The 17544-nt window shown below is 41.6% G+C and overlaps 1 protein-coding gene across 4 annotated transcripts in view; it reads left to right on the forward strand.

The window, feature by feature from the left end:
• arhgef12b (Rho guanine nucleotide exchange factor (GEF) 12b) overlaps nucleotides 1–17544 on the forward strand; it is a 90268-nt gene that overhangs the window by 1527 nt on the left and 71197 nt on the right. The gene's annotated exons all lie outside the window — the stretch shown is intronic.

Here is a 17544-nt window from a genome sequence, read left to right on the forward strand (position 1 = left end):
GCAGCTGTGGAGTTTGTTGGCATCAGGCTGAAACTTTCTCTGTCAGAGCCACATGAGGTGAATTATTACAGAAACTTTAAAGGTTGACTTTGTGACTCAGATTCCATCCCACCGAGGTCACTTGTATATTTTTGCACTCACCAATCAGGAGTTTCCTCTGAGGAAGCGCTGAATAAAAGCACACATGAATGCCTCGGAAAGTCAAACAAAGTCACTTGATTTCTTGACCTTCAGCCTGCAGACAGGACTTTTTTTTTTTTTTTTTTTTTACAACAGGCCTCTTCTGTGTTTCAGATTCCACATAAAAATCAAATTTAAACCTCTACCAAACTTTGCAATTAAAATTTTCCCTTAAAATGGGTTTTAAACCCGATAACATCTGCAGTTACAGTTAACTGGAGAAGTTATGTAAGTGTGTTTTTTACATTTGGATGAAATGTCTCATATAAAGAACTTGTTATACAGAAATTATAACCTTTTTAAGGAATAATGAAATGCAAGTCCAATAAGCAGATTCATGTCAGTGTGTTTGTGCTGGTGTCATGGTTAGCGTAGCTTAGCATAAAGACTGGATGCAGATGGAAGCGGTGAAATTAACCCCCAAATGAACAGCCTGTATGTCTTTTTTTTTTTTTTTTTTTAGAAATTCTGCATGAACCACAGTTTGTTTTCTTTGTTTTCAAAGATTTTTGTACATTTCAAGAACTTCTGCAAAATACACTTTACCATAAAAAGCAATAATATATGCTTTAAATGAGCACAGAAGCATCTAAAGGCCAAAAAAGCAAATAAAAATACAAATAAAATTGAGAAAAAAAAGGGAAACCTTGTGGTGTGTGTCACTGGGGAAACTTTTTGAAGAGGGAATATTTGTTTCTGTCAGTGTAAGTTTTAAAAAAATATATCCTGGAAATGGCTTTCATCAATAAATATCACATAACAAATGCTTTGAGAGATACAGTGTAGTTAAATATAGCCAAAAGAAATGTGAATTTTCCACACAGTCCTGCACTGTGGATGGAACAGCTGCTTTCACAAGAAACCAGATCACTTCCAACCACAGGCTGAGGCCAAAAAGCTGGAAAAAATGAAACAGTTCTCACATATTTAAACGCTATGCATTATCTAAGTCATGATTGACTGAAATTGACTCATGAGCTTTTGAGTTTTTTAACGTTAAACTTTATTTAAAATAAAAAAAACAACACCGCTTACCCCAACATCTAAAGGTCGATCTTTAGCTTAGTGTTGCTCCCATTATTCTTCATTTATTCTTTATTATTTTGTTGTATTTTAAGGCAGTGATGTTGGATTTTATTGTCAGTGAGCTTGATATGATATTGGTGGTTTGTAATTGTAGATTTGATACGTACAGATGAGAGTTACTTGTACGGTAGTTGGTGTTTTGTGGTTTGTGTTGTAGACTCTGTAGAAGCCAAAGCTGTGATTATGATGGGCTGTTATTTTCACTCTGACCTCATAGTGATCTGTTCGGCTCTGTATGTTGGAAATACTTCTAGGTGAACAATAATTAATTGATATGTGTAGAATTAGGCTGCAGGATAAAAATTAGTGATCAGAGAGTTCTCTGTTCGAGCACAGTGGTACCAAACCTGGCAGCCTGGCTGTCAGAAATCATTGTTTTTATATTTTATTTGGGTGCAGAATTAATTAACTAGAAATAAATTTTGTCTTTCTGTTAATTAGCAAGCTTTGCGGGTGTTGCTATTCCTATTTGCATTAATGCACAGCTTTTAAAACAGATTTTTTTTTATTATTATCCAAAGCACATTTCAAATTGTTCATATTATATACGGTGTAATCTTGCACATTCTCAATTCATTTGCCCATTTCTGCACCCAAAATGTTGTCACTATATGAGGGTGTAGCACCTCAGAAGGACTTTTTTCACTTTTTAATAAAGTGAGCTTTAAAAAAGCAATAAATAAACAAAAAAAGAAGGAATTTCACATGATGTGACTGATTTTGTTTGTTGTTATTGAAACTATACACTCATGGAAAAAAATTATTAGACCACCTTCGTTTTCATCAGTTTCTTGTTCATTTTAATGCCTGGTACAACTAAAGGTGCATTTGTTTGAAAAAATGTAATGATAACAACAAAAATCACTGATAAGAGTTTAATTTAAGAGCTAATATCTAGCCATTTTCCATGGTTTTCTTGAGAATAACCAAAGTTCTTACATCAATAGCTATGGCATTGCACTACCAAAAACAGTGTTTTTTGGCATTCCATGTTTTCTTTTCTGTCTGTTTTAGTCACATGATGTGCAGGAGTCTGTACTGATTCATAACCATTGTTTTTGATGACTGCAGCCATGCGCCTTGGAATGCTCTCCATTCGTTATCGTCGTCAGCATCCTTCCGTCTTCAGAGACGATGGAGTAGTTCCAATACGTGTCGGTTTATCTGCACTTGCGTGAGTGGCTGTAGAGTCCCACTTGCGAGTGGCAGTCCCAGCGGCACTTGGCACAGACAAAGGATGATGCTTCCTGATTTCTCTGACGTTCCTTTTGCCTGGAACGTTTTGAGGCGATGGCTTCATTTCTCAGGAGTTCCCCCTCGCGAACCCCACACTTCACAGTTAATCGCCAAGACGCACGGTCCTCAGCTAGGCTTTCCCAGTTGGCGACATCGATGCTGCACAGCTTCAGGTCTCTCTTGCAGATGTCTTTGTAGCGTAGGCGAGGGTGGCCAGATGGCATGCACCCTCAGCCAACTCACCGTACAAGAGGTCTTTTGGGATGCGTCCAGGGTCCATCCTTCGCACGTGTCCCAGCCAGCGTAGGTGTCTTTCTCGCAGGATAGCCACCAAGCTCAACATCCCAGCACGCTGCGGCACCTCCACATCTGGTACTCTGTCCTGCCAGCGGATGTGAAGAAGGCGGCACAGACATCTCATGTGGAAGCTGTTGAGTCTCTTCTCCTGCCTTGCGTAGAGGGTCCCGGCCTCACTGCCATAGAGGAGAGCGCTAAATACACAGGCCTGGTACACGCGCAGCTTTGTCTTCTCCGTGAGGCTGGAGTTGTTCCAGACCCTGAGGTGTAGCTTGGACATGACTGCCGTGGCTTTGGCAATCCTGCTGCTGACTTCTGCCTCCAGGGAGAGCGAGCTGGAAATCATGGACCCAAGGTATGTGAAATTGTCCACAGCCTCCAGCATGTGCCCGTTAAAGGTGATCACGGGAGGTTGGTCCGTGCCCTGCGCCATAACGCTTGTCTTCTTCAGACTGATGGTCAGTCCGAACTCTTTGCAGGCGTGGGAGAGACAGTCGACAAGCTGCTGCAGGCCCTCCTCCATGTGGGACACTAGGGCAGCGTCATCCGCAAAGGGAAGCTCATGGATGAGCACCTGGAACACCTTGGTCTTGGCGCGGAGACGAGCGAGGTTGAACAGCTTGCCATCCGCCCTGGTGTGAATATGCACTCCTTCGCTGCAGTCCTTGAAGGCGTACTGGAGGAGCATTGAGAAGAAGATGCAGAAGAGCGTTGGCGCAAGGACACAGCCCTGTTTCACACCGCTGGTTACAGGGAAGGCCTCGGAGGTGGCACCGTTGAAGCAAACTGTGCTGTGCATGTTGTCATGGAAGGAGGTGACAACAGCGAGCAGGTGTGGGAGACAGCCAATCTTCTGAAGAAGCTTGAAGAGTCCGCTCCTGCTGACCAAGTCAAATGCCTTCGTAAGGTCGATGAAGGTGATGAAAATGACATCTGTTGGTCCTGGCATTTCTCCTGGAGTTGGCGCAGTGAAAACACCATGTCCACCGTCAACCGGCCAGCGCGGAAGCCACATTGGGACTCTGGGTAGACGCGAGAGGCGGAGGGTCTGCAAGCGGGTAAGGGCCACCCAGGCGAAGACCTTCCCGATGATGCTAAGAAGGGATATCCCACGATAACTATTGCAGTCACTTCTATCGCCCTTGTTCTTATACAAAGTGACGATGTTCGCGTCGCGCATATCTTGAGGGATGTGTCCTTCTTCCCAGCAACGGCAGAAAAGCTTGTGTAGGGGCTCAAGCAGCACAAGCTTCCCGCTCTTCAAGACCTCGGCTGGCTCCCCGGGGCCTTCCCACTGGCGAGGCGGTCGATAACTTTGCTGAGCTCTTCCTTTGTGGGCGGGTCATAGCCATTGTTTTTGATGATTGCAGCCATGCGCCTTGGAATGCTCTCCACTATCTTCTGACATTGTTCTGCTGTCACAGCAGCCCATTCCTGTTGCACAAATTCAAACAAATTTGTCTTGTTTTTGGGCTTGTGGTTCTCTCTTCATTTGATGATTCTCCACAAGTTTTCAACTGGATTTAAATCTGGTGATTGAGCAGGCCAAGGCATGGCATCTAATGTTCTGGTTCTCCATCCTGGATTTAACTGACCTTTCCGTGTGGCAAGGGGCATTGTTTTGTTGGAAAACCCTGTCACTGGAGGCAGGAAAGAGTTTTCCAGCTGATGGAAGAAGACTGTTTTCAGGAATAGCCTTGTACATGACCTGGTTCATTCGCCCTTCACACAATTGCATTTGCTCTGTTTCACCCATATTGAAACAACCCAAGGTCATCACTGATCCACCCTCTTGTTTTACTGTAGGGGCAAGACAGTCTGGTTTGTAGCTTCTCCAGGCTTCCTTCTAACCAGTAAGTTGGCTGGAGTGGGCATCAGCTGAAAGTTGGATTCATCACTGAAGAGAACCTTAGCCCAATCATCAACAGTCCAATCCTTATGATCCCAAGCAAAGAGTATCCATGCTTTACTCTGCCTTTTGTTGATGAAAGGCTTCTTCATCAACAGAGCATTTCTTCTTCTTCTGGTCTGTGTGACTTCAGACCAGCTTCAAGAAGTCAGTTTTGAACTGTCCTTGCTGAACAAGTCACATTTCTCGACAGTGCCCACTCGTTTTCAAGGTCCCTGTAGGTCTGAGGACGACTCCTGATACAGGAACGGATGAGTGACGGTAGAGGTACCATCTGGTGTGGTAGAAAGTCGTTTCCTGCCACAACCAGATTGCAATTTGGTAGTACTATGTTCTGCTTGTTTTTTCTTGGTGTAATGAACTGCTGTCTTGGAGATGTTCAGTTTTTTCGCTACCTGTCTCTCACTCATGCAAATTTCCAGCCGTGCCAAGATGTCTGCCTTTGTGGCTTCACATAATTCTTTTCTTTTAGGCATTACATCAGAGCTGAAAACTTCAGAATTGTGCTATGGTTCGAATATAAGCCCTAGGCCTTTGCATGTGCAGTGCTGCTTATGACATGGGAATACAATTAAGCTAAAGCATGTCAAATAGGACAAGAAGTATTATTTAGTCAGCTGCATTTTTTGTCATGTTCATACCTTTAGTTAGCCTAGCCGCGCTAGACCCATGTTCTGAAGACGCAAGGGTCTAGGACCGCTCGACAGGGAAGGAGGTGGGCTAAAAGGTTGTCTTTCAAATCACTCTGCAGCAATTGGGTAGGTATACAACCAATCAGTGCAACGAATAGGCTGACGTAGTTCCTAGAGCGCCGGCGGATTGTGGCTAAGTCCCATTAGCTTCCCAACCAGCGGAGCCAAGTCGAAAGATAACTGTTTATTGTGCGCCGGTTGTTTCTGTCAGAATCGTCGCGCCTCTGTCGTCACTTCGTTACGCCCGCCTTCTGACTCTACACTTCATGGTGATTCGTCCGGCCAGTTTTAGGAGCATCCAGCCTCGAGCCTTATGGAAGGTAACTAGACCCACCCTGGCAGAGAATAAAATTTGTTGCCGTGGGTTGTCTAGCGCGGCTAGGCTAACCTTTAGTGGTACCAGGCATTAAAATGAACAAGAAATTGAAGGAAACAAGGGTGGTCTAATAATTTTTTCTGTGACTGTAATTACAAACAGAACTTACAGTGTCACAAATATTCTGTTCTCTCAAGCAAAACACAAGGAAAAACTCTTCAGTTTTATAACTTCACAGCAGTGAACAACAGTTGCTCATTTGGGGCAACAGAATGAGATTAGGAATCGTATATTGTTTCCTCTACATCAGGGGTGTCAAACATGCGGCCTGGGGGCTAAAACCAGCCCGCCGGAGCATCCAATCCAGCCTGTGGGATGACTTTGCAAAGTGCAACAATTACAGAGGTGTAAATGAATCCTTACTGTGAAAATATTTGAAGACATTGAACATTGCGGAATATTAATGTTAGTCAGCAGCTTCAGTATGACGGAGTTTGATTTGATGGAACCCTTCTGCTGATGCACTGCCACAACTTATATGCATTTTTAATGTATAAATCTTCTACAAGGGAGGTGGACAGTTTAAACTTCTTCCTTAATAGCTACCACTTTAGTTTGTATGATGTAGTGTGTCTGGATTACTACACAGATGTGGAAATGAATGGGAGTTTAAAATAATTTCTAGATCTTCACAAACTGTAAAATACTATATTTTTCAGTCTCAGATGCCTGTGACTAAGTGTTTTGTGCTTTTGTTGACACTGTGATCCGTAAGTTGTGATACATAAATGATAAACTGAGGCTTAATATTATTGAAATTTCTCTTATTTTTCTAAAGAAATTTTAAGTTGTTCATAATGTTTTGTAAAAAGATAGTTCATTAAATGTGAACATTGTCAGAATGTACTTTATGCACTAAAACAACAGGAAAAAGTTGGAGTTGTTATTTTTATTGATTATTATGTTAAAATTTTACTGGTCCGACCCACTTAAGATCAAATTGAGATAAATGTGGCCCCCAAAACAACGATTTTGACAGCCCTGCTCTACATCAACAGACAGTGTATATAGACTGTCCGTATTCAGTGATGTAAAGTAAATGTGTAAATTTACTTCTACTGCACTTAGTTACTAATTCAAAAGTATTTATTTGAGCAGTATTTTAATTTTTGTGTAACTTTGACTCCACAACATTTATCTGCAGTTACTAGTTACAGCAGATTTGGACTTTTCCAAGCTCATCAGGACTTGATTAGTGACACAAAGAAAAGTGAATTGTGATGAGATATGAATAATATTCTATCTAAAATAAGTCAAATCCGTTCTACGTCAGTCAGCTACAGTATTAGAAATCTGATTTTGCAGCATTCTGTAATAAGATTACTTTTATACTTAAGTAAGGATTTAGTTTGGGATTTTTGCTTGTGAGTATTTTTAAGTTTATGGTGCAGCTACTTTTACTTATATAAGAGATCTGAGTCCTTCTTCCATCAAAGTCTGTGTGATTTTATGCTCTCTGGTTTCATCAATAACACAAAAGAAACAAAATTAACACAAGAAATGTGACACTAATCACGTCTTGTCCCTTAATTTTTATTTAAGACACTTTACCAGCTTTAAACAACAGAAAAGGCCTGTTTAATATACTGTACATGTCAGATATTATATTATATCTGAGATCTTGCTACTTTTTGTTTATCTGTGTCTTCACTGACAAGCATTTCTGTACTTGTTTTACTTGCAAATTAGCTCATTTTGAATATGACAACTGCGGTGTGACCTTTTTTTCATACAAATCTCTGATGTGCATCCTTCCTGTAAGGACAAACCATGAAACTGATTCTGTTTCATTAAAGCTGCTGTCCGGAGTTTGAATCGCAGCGTCTCCCAGAACACTGGTGGTCCCACCCTCCCTCCCTCTGATTTCGCCCCTTTATTTGTGCACGCGCGCAGTACATGAGAGAAGTGCCCGGAGTGCTGCAGCATCTCGCCTGTTTTGCTGTTTTCCCCTCTTCTACATTTAATACATTTAGTAAATGATAAAGGAATTACGTTAGAATGCTGTATTGAGTCTAACTTGTCCTAATACCAAAATAACATGAATCTGCTAGGACGAACGAGTAAAGTTTCAATATGTGATTACACTCGTGTATCCCTCTCAATGACGTTGTTTATCAAACTTAGTGCATTTACGCGTGTATACGTGTTACATTGTTTATTTATTTCTATCTAGAGTTCAGAATTGCATGACTCCTCTGACGAAGAGTATGTCCCAGACGCCCCAACATCTTCCTCCAGAGGTCGGGCATCTAAACGAAGCCGTCAGGCGGGCTATGGAGGGCCGTGGTCGGGGAGCGAGGCGAGCACCCCGACCACGGCATCTAAATGAAGCCGTCAGGCGGGCTATGGAGGGCCGTGGTCGGGGAGCGACGCGAGCACCCCGAGCCAAAAAACGTCCTGCAGTGTCTTGGCCTGACAAGCCGTGGGATTGGTAACTTTTCTGGAAGTTGCTGAGCCCTGATGCTCTCTCCTCCACAAGCAAAACAAATGTGCGCGCGGTTGCGTAGTGCGTAGCTCGCCCACCTCTGCATGGGCTTGCTTGCTGTGCGCGTAACCGTTGATTGACAGCATGACAAAGCTGAAGCTCGAACTTGATTGGTCGGCAGCAACCGGCGCTTTTTGGAATAACATGGGGGTCTATGAGAGGAAGGCGGAGCTCAGGAATAAATTTTCATATCGCGTTATTCTAACTTTATATTATAGTATCGAACTAGACTAACACATTTAAGCTTTGTTAAAAAATGATACATAGATTGAAAACAAACTGAAACTCCGGACAGCAGCTTTAAGCAAACAACACACTTATCTGTGGATTTTTAGTTGGTTTTTTTTTAACTGAAGCCTGAACTGAAATGGTGTGTTGTTGCCTGGCAACATTTGTGCCAACTCCAGCAGTGGTTAGGTCACATCTTGGACGTCATTCAAGTGTTTCTCAGTGAGAAGAATTCAGTTCGAGCAGCCTTCGAGGTTTCTGCTAACTTCTGTGATATTTTATATGTTTTCCAACCTCCCGCAACGTCCTCTTTGCTGATGAACTCCAGCTCTGTCTTGTTGGGTTCATGCAGCACAGTTTGGTGGCATTAAACTCTCAGGCCTATAAAGGAACACTAACGGTTTATTACAGTTTGGTTGTTATTTAAACGAAACGTGGCTAAAACTATGTCCAGTGTATCAAGAAACTAAGACTAACAGGTTACTCCCAAAGAGAAAACAAAAGCAAACAGTGAAATTGTGGCACAAATTGCTGGTTGTAAACATAGTTCACAGTTTATAGACAAGTTTTTTCATTCAAACCTAAAGCAGCTGAGTGCTTATAGTTTCTCTGTGCAATGAGGGGTTATCACTTTGTTTTATCTGTGACTGCTGCAGATAATCTGGAAGATGTTGGTTTGTTTACAGCGTGTCAGTCTGATCATCTGACTGCTTGTTTTTTCGACCCTAGATACATAATTCTAGCGATGGTTTTGTGCAACAATCCTCATAATGTGCAGAAAAAAAACATCCATGTAGTTGATCTTCAGCTATGAAGAATTCTCAGGCTTTTTTTTGGTGCAACACCACCAAGAAGAAGAGACTTCAGATAGCGTGGGCCGTTATTCTCATTTATTCTACAAATACAAAAGTATTTAGGTTTTGTGACTAATTTTCTGGTGTGAATGTGACTCATTCTGCCCAGAATTCAATTTCTGTATTTACTAAAGAGTGTATGAGGTATTTGTGTGAGATTTCCCTGTTATGCAAACTGTGGTGGTCAGTTTTATATTAACTGATATTAGGGGTGTAATGGTACACGTATTCATACCGAACCGTTCGGTACAGGTCCTTTCGGTTCGGTACAGAGGTGTACCGGTACGAAAATTTTAAGACCATTAAGAATGGCCAATGTACAGAATTGTTTTAATTGCGAAGCCTAAAACTTCGTAGTGCCCACAGTTGCGGTGGACCTTCTCCGGCTCAGTCGCGCAGTATTGCGGAACTAAAAACAAGCAGGAGTTTCCAGTGAACCACAGGATGTGACAGATCGTTATTCTTGTGCCGGCGCTTCATGGCTAATGCTAGCAACAACGACAAGAAGCTAGAGCTGGAAGACACTCCGGCGCCATTAAAATCACCCGTTTGGGATCACTTTGGTTTCCCAGTGAAGTACGAAAAAGTAGAAAAACAAGTGGACAAGACAAAAGCCGTATGCCGACACTGTGAAGCGGTCCTCAACTACGCATCCAGCAACACATCAAATTTAGACATACATTTGAAAAAGCACTATCCAAGCGTAACTATCCCCACTGCCAGGATAAAACAGAGAACTGCTCCCAACATCATTTCATCAAACCCTGTCTAGCAATTCAAAACGGGCTAAAGCAATAACCAAGTCCATTGGTGTTTTCATAGCAGCAGCAGATCTACGGCCATACTCCGTTGTTGAGAACTGGGGTTTTAAACTTATGAAGGTCAGCTTACGTTAACTTTACATTATTGCTGTGCTCTTTGCTATAGATAAATGACTATATTGTGTATTTTTTTTTAGCCTACTAGTATATTTATCCTGGTAAACAAGAACCTAACTAAATGGTATTGTTTTTTTTTTTAAAAAGCAATTACATTAAAATATATTTCCTATTTAGGTGATAAAGCCCTGTGATGAAGTTCCTTCTCATCCACACTTCACCCAGAAAGTCATACCAGCTCTTATATCAGCAAGTTTTTTTCCCTTGTTCCCCTTAACTGAGAACTGAACCGAACCATGACTTCCGTACCGAAATATGTACCGAACCATGACTTTTGTGTACCGTTACACCCCTAAGTGATATTAATAGTTAAGCCATAGTCAAGGTTGTAGTTGTTCCCAATTTGCCGCAAATGAATCACTGTAAACGGTTTAATTGGGCGAATACAATCCAGACAACTCAAGATTAATAAGAAAATAAATCCAAAAGGCAGTGAAGCAAGTTCATTTTTCATGTGCTGCAGCCGATGTTCCTTCCAGCTGATTCCATCCAGATATTTGCTCCACAAACTCGCTCAGCACACGTCCATTTTCCATTTTCTCCCCCTCTGTGGGTTCATACTTTCTGCAGTCTGGTAGCTGAAGTTAGTTTCAAACCAAAAGCAGAAGAAGACGAAGTGAGTTCATCTGTGCAGATCAGAGCTCTAGACTAACTTTTTACATTAGTTACAGTGGTGCACTTGAACTGATCATGATGCTGCCACCACCATGCTTCACAGTTGGGATGATGAGTTTGTCATGACATTCATTGTTTGGTGTCCAAAAAACAAAATATCGAGTCTGATGGACAAAAAGTTCTATTTTGGATTCATCAAACCAACGAAAAAACGACTCTGAATTTGTGTTTTTCAAGGTGGTGTGTGTTCCAACAGCAATATTTACATGTTAACAAGGGAAAACAAAAGGACTTCCATCATACACACCAGAAAATCTTAAGGAGATGAGTGTCAAAAACTCTGTATAATACATTGCAAGTGTCAGCATTATTTTTTTTCCCATTCACATTAATCATTTTTTAACACGTGTGGCTGATTGTAGACTGGCATAATAACGGTACAGATGGATTTTTGTACATTTCTTCCGATCTTTTTGTAAGGATGGTCTGGGGCTTAAAGTTAGTAAAAGATTGCTCTTATTTGACACTATCTTAAGCAGTTGTAAGTCTTGTTGCTGCTAAAAATGCTGCAGGTGCAGACATCGAACTCTTTCAGTGTTTTAATCTGTAACATCGAAACTCTTGACAGCAAAAGCTCTGCTCCCGGTCACACTTTGGCTGCACTCTCTGCACTAAACGTTCTGCATAATGTCGGCTGCTTGATCATATCTCAGTGCTTCGCATGCATTGGTAGAGGTCAGGTTACTGATGTTACCTAAATGTCTTACAGGCATCCGTAGAGGCTATACACAGAGAACCCTCTAGTCGCCATTCAGTAACAGCAGCGCAAAGACGTCATCTTGGCATTTACAAAATATTAGTTGACAGTTTTTGCCTTTGTAAGACAATTAATTAACCAAACAGCTAATTGAATAATCGAGAAATAGAAAATCTTTTTTTTCAGCAATATTATAGTTACTCCACCCACATATCGTCTGGATGATGTTACAGATAATCAAGAGATATGACTGATAAAGATTGACAGTGAACAGTGTAAATAAGTGTAGCCTAGTTTGCAGTAATGGCTGAGTTGGGTTTGGTACATGGTAGACTGAGGTATCCATGGTTACTGTTAGATGGTTAGCTGGTTTAGCAGTCATCAAATTGAAGTCAAAATGATGATGCTATTTAGCATCACTTGCCTTTCCAGTATGGGTAAGGGAACTAAGGAAAGCAGCCATGAGGTGTATTATTTGCTAATATACTGGTACATTGTAGAGCCACAGCAGCATCTCAGGTCAGCCGATCATGCAAAAGGTCCACTGAAGCTCACAGTGCAAATCAGTTTGGGAGTTTCTTTGAGGTGAGTCATTTTTCCCTGCTGTGCTGCTGCACTGGATCAGTGGTTTCCCACCTGCCAAATCCTACTTTAAGGTTCTGGTTTCTAGACATTTTATTTGCTCCGGTCACATTTTTACTCACTTGGGGCTCATTTTTCACTGGAATATAAAATCCTGCACCTCTATGGAAACAGCGCAGCCATTAATAGAAGTAGAGAGAACCCAGAAATGACTGTAATGCAGTAAAACAGTTGAATAGGCAAAAAATAGACAAAAATAAAAGCTTTGTTTGATTATGTGTTTTACAAAGACTGAAAAAACAGTGTAATCAACAGGTACAACATTTGTACCAATACTGGAGAAAGTCACTTTACATGCTATAGATGTTTAATGTTTTAAATTGTTTTATTTGTATTTTTTTTTTTTTTGCACTCTACTCAACTCTACAAAAATATTTCACCATGCTGAATGTAGCATCCTACATCTTGCTGCTCTGTACACATACATGTTTATTTACATTGTATATATTTTTAAACCAAGGCTGCACAGTAGCTCCAGGATAGGCTCCAGCCCCCCGCAACCCTAATGAGGATTATGTGGTATATAGATTATGGATGGATGGATATTTTTGAGACATGCCATATTCATTTTATTGCTCAAATATGATTTTTTCTCCTTGCAGTCTCTCTTGTTGCCTCCTCCCCAATTCTTCACTGCATTGGAAAGTCCAGCACCTCTATGGAAACAGCACAATTATGACTACAAGTAGAGAGAACTCAAAAATTTATTTTGTCTAGCTTAACAAAGTTATAAATCATAGAAGAAGAAATAAATTTATTTTTTCTTTAGTTTACAAAAATTGCTGGAAAAATGGTGATTGCACATATAATAGACATTTTACTGTTCACATTTTTAGTTTGATTCCATATTTGTTTCCTCTTTGTCATGTGATTGTTGGTTGCAGCTGAGTTGAGCATGGCTTCTCGGTTGCCCAGAAAAGCACAGAATTTCTCTCTCTCTCTCTCTCTCTCTCTCTCTTTTTTTTTTTTTTTACAAACGCTTTGTAAAAGAAAAACAAAAAAACATTTTGATTAAAAAATAAATAAAAATTAAAGCTGCAAGCAGCGATGGACGGGTCCTCGCATCCATGCTGGTCGGTGAATCCATGCACGTCCACCAGGTGGCGCTGTGACTGAGAGTGTATGTCGGCCTCTGAATCGCATCTGGACCAGAGTTCAATCATACATGTAAAATTTCAGCCAGACTGTAGCATGTTCAGAGCAGTTATAGAGCATTTCCTGTCTATCCACCAGGTGGCGCTGCGACTGAGAATGTATTTCAAGCAGTGGATGTGATCAGGGTTGGACTCTGATCACTCATGTAAAGTTTAAGGCTGATTGGAAAACGTACAGGCTACTTATAAAGCATTTCCTGTCCATCCAACAGGTGGCGCCATGACTGAAAGGGTATGTTGGCCTGTGGAATTGATCAGGATTGCAGTGTGATTACACATGTAAAGTTTGAGGCAGATTGGTGCATTCAGAGGATAGTTATAAAGCAGCTGTTGTTTCATGGCGAAGGATCAAAACTGTGATGGTCGCCATGGCCACACCATTTGGCTTCTGGTTGAACTTTTGATAACTTTTCATCACCAAGTCCTGCTGTGTGGACTGACAAAATTTCAGGTCTCCTGGAATTATCCCCTTGGAGGGATTAACTCTCAAAAATGAGAAAAATCATCAAAAATCTCACAATCAATCCAAGATGGCCAACTTCCTGTTGGATTTAGGGCATGGCTCCAAGAGGCTTTTTTGTGCGTCCTGATGTGCTCTATAAGCCTCCCAAATTTCATGGATGTAGGTGAAACATGCTGGGGGGGCTGTTTGTTAAAAATACTGTAGGGGGCGCTATAGCATGTGCAGTGCCGAGATGCATACAGTGTTGTTCCTTGGGTCAATGGTGATGTGTGTGGTAATTTTTGTGAGCATTGGAGTATTCCTAACCTGTCAGAAAGGGCTTTGTTTTTCATGGCGATATTTGGTTGCTACGGCAACAGCGTTGCATGAAATGTCACACCCTTCACAGTGTGTGATTGTCAAGAGGTGAAGACTCGACTGACCAATTTCCAGCATGATATCACCAAGTTTGGGGCCATTGTACCTGAAAATATAAGACCTTAAACTTACTATTACCAACAGGTGGCGCTATGACTTTTTCAAAATTTATGAGTGTGGATGTGTTCAGACTGGACCTGGTATCCAGCATGTGAAGTCTGAGGCAGATAGGATGTTGTTCAGCTGAGATATGAATCGTTAAATTTTCATGGCGAAACATCGAAATTGGTTTGGCCGCCACAGACACGCCCTTTGATGACAAGTCACCATTTTCACTGGGATGCATCATCAATGTGTTTAGGCTGTTGTCACAGCATTTGAAGTGAATATGATCAACCGGGTAACAATAGGACATGAAAGTGTAAAAGATGTCCATTTCCTGAAACCACAAGGTGGCGCTATGACTGTCAATGAATATCCCTATGTGGATGACATCAGGACAGGACTGTCATCATACATGTAAAGTTTCAGGCAGATTGGAGCATGTTGAGAAGAATTAGACACCACTTCCTGTTTCATGGCGAAGGATCAGTTTTTTGAGGCTCCGCCATGGCCACACCTTTTGGCTTCTGGTTGAGTTTTTGATAACTTTTCATCAGAAAGGTCTGGTGCATGTACTGGCCAAATTTCAGTTCTCTCAGACTTATCCACTAGGAGCTATTAATTTTGACAAATGTACAGCAAATTCAAGATGGCTGACTTCCTGTTGGGTTTAGGGTGTGGCTGTGATTGACTTTTTGGTGTGTCCTGATGTGGTGCATATGCCCACCAAATATTGTAGCTGTAAATGAAACATTGTGGAAGTTGACCTAATGACCACTTTTTCAATTTTGCAGGTGGCGCTATAGAGCCATTTTGCCACACACATGTGCAACTCCCATAAAATATCAAATTTTTCGCCAGTCCTGATGTGCACGCCAAATTTCACGCGTTTTGGTTTATGATAAGGCCCCCAAAAAGGCAATTAATTTGCCGGGAGAAATTAATTTTGACAAATTTACAGCAAATTGAAGATGGCCGACTTCCTGTTGGTTTTAGGGCGTGGCTGTGATTGACTTTTTGGTGTGTCCTGATGTTCTGCATATGCCCACCAAATATTGTAGCTGTACATGAAACATTGTGGCAGTTGGCCTAATGACTACTTTTTCAAGTTTGCAGGTGGCGCTATAGAGCCATTTTGCCACGCACATGCGCAACTCCCATAAAATATCAAATTTTTCACCAGTCCTGATGTGCATGCCAAATTTCACGTGTTTTGGAGTATGATAAGGCCGCCAAAAAGCCAATTTACTTTACGGGAGAAAAATAAATAAATAAAAAAAATAATAATAATAATAATAATAAACCCTAGGGTTTCAATAGGGTCCTTGGCACCGCTGGTGCCTTGGACAGTCGGTGCCCTTGCACCGCCTGTCCTTCGCACCCTCGGTGCTCGGACCCTAATCACAATTGTATGGACCCAGGTAGCTCAACTGTTTGAGCTGGCAGCCCATTAGCAGGGGCTATAGTCGTCAACACAGCGTCCTGAGTTTGATTCCAACTCATGGCCCTTTGCTGAAGGTCTTCTCCCCATTCTTCTCCCTACTTTGATGTGTGCCTCTCCACTAACCTATGTAGTAAAGCCAACAAAAGGTCAAAAAAAAAAAAACTTCAATAAAAATCACAGTTGTAAGCTGACAACGTTGTACGTCACACACGATTCGTTCAAAGACCATTGGACAGCTACAAATAATTTTTACTCTGCCAAGAAACACGACGGAGTTTTGTGATGATCGGTGTGCATATTTCTGTGCATAATGTTACTCAAAAACAGAATAACGGATTTGGGTGAAATTTTTAGGGAAGATCAGAAATGACACAGGGACCACTTCTTTAGATTTTGGCAGTGATGCGGCTTATAATCTGGAATCCACATATTTGTTAAAGATTTCTGTATCATTGCGAGATAGTGGTACCTGTTGTCACACTGTAACTGTGACAACAGGTGAATGCTGCATGAGCTGCCTGCTGACGATCACATGATTGCCCACTTATTGAAAATGAGGCAAGGAACAATTGATTAAATTGTGGGAGTGCTTCCGAGTCCCCTCAATTCCACTTGCCTGCTATATATTTAGGTCACGCGATTCAGTATCCGTACATAATATACACATGCATAACACACGCCTGTGCTCAGCACAATATCATTTTGTTTGTGGGTACATCTACATTAAATTTCCACATTCTATGTGGCGGTGATTTCTGATCATCCATAACTAATAAACAAATGCTGCATTTCTACAAAAATATGCTGCATCTCGGACAATGCCATGTGGAGTAATGAACAGCCTTGGTGGAGTACTGTGCTCTCTGATTGCTTTCTTTGTTTTGTTTTTAGCCCCATATCATTACACTTCCACCTCCGTGCTTCACTGTCAGGACTACACATTCACTGTGGTAGTCCTGGTAAGAACAGACGCAAAACAACCACGAAAACCCACAAAAAAGCCCACAAGCTAGATCTGTTTTTTGTTTATTTCTTTCAGTAACCGACTTTAAGCATCAATATTTTGGAATATACACTGCTCAAAAAAATTAAAGGAACACTTTTTAATCTAAGTATTCAGGGATGGGAATTTTCCGTGGATTTCATCTCAAGGATCCGCGGATTTCCGCGGATGCCTCCGCGGATGCTTCCGCGGATCCCTCCGCGGATTTCATTTCAAGTTTGAACACTTTATTGTCGCTGATACTCCCGCAAGATGGTAATGACGTTAACGATAGCTTGTTAACGATGTTAACAAGCTGTAAACGGACCAGCGATTGGAAGTCGCTCCGCCGCCGCCGCACCCCCCCCCAACAACTTTCCGCTGGAATCAGAACTTGCTGTTCCCATCCCTGAGTATTGCATCAAATCAGTGAAACATGTGGGATACTGATCTGGTCAAGTAAGTAAAAGAGGGGGTTTTTAGTCAGCTTCAGCTGATTTGGTGTTCATGAAATTAACAACTGGTGCACTAGAGGGGTGACAATGAGACAATCCCCAAAACAGGAATGAATTTATCAGTGAAGGCCGCTGGCATTTTTTTCCTTCCTAATGTTTTCTGACTGTTTTTCACTAGTTTTGCATTTGGCTTGTGTCACTATCACGACTGATAGCATGAGGCGATACCTGGACCCTACAGAGGTTGCAGAGGCAGCCTAACTCCTCCAGGATGGCACATCAATACGTGCCA

The sequence above is a fragment of the Acanthochromis polyacanthus genome, chromosome 17 (assembly GCF_021347895.1).
Source record: "Acanthochromis polyacanthus isolate Apoly-LR-REF ecotype Palm Island chromosome 17, KAUST_Apoly_ChrSc, whole genome shotgun sequence".
Lineage (NCBI taxonomy): Eukaryota > Metazoa > Chordata > Actinopteri > Pomacentridae > Acanthochromis > Acanthochromis polyacanthus.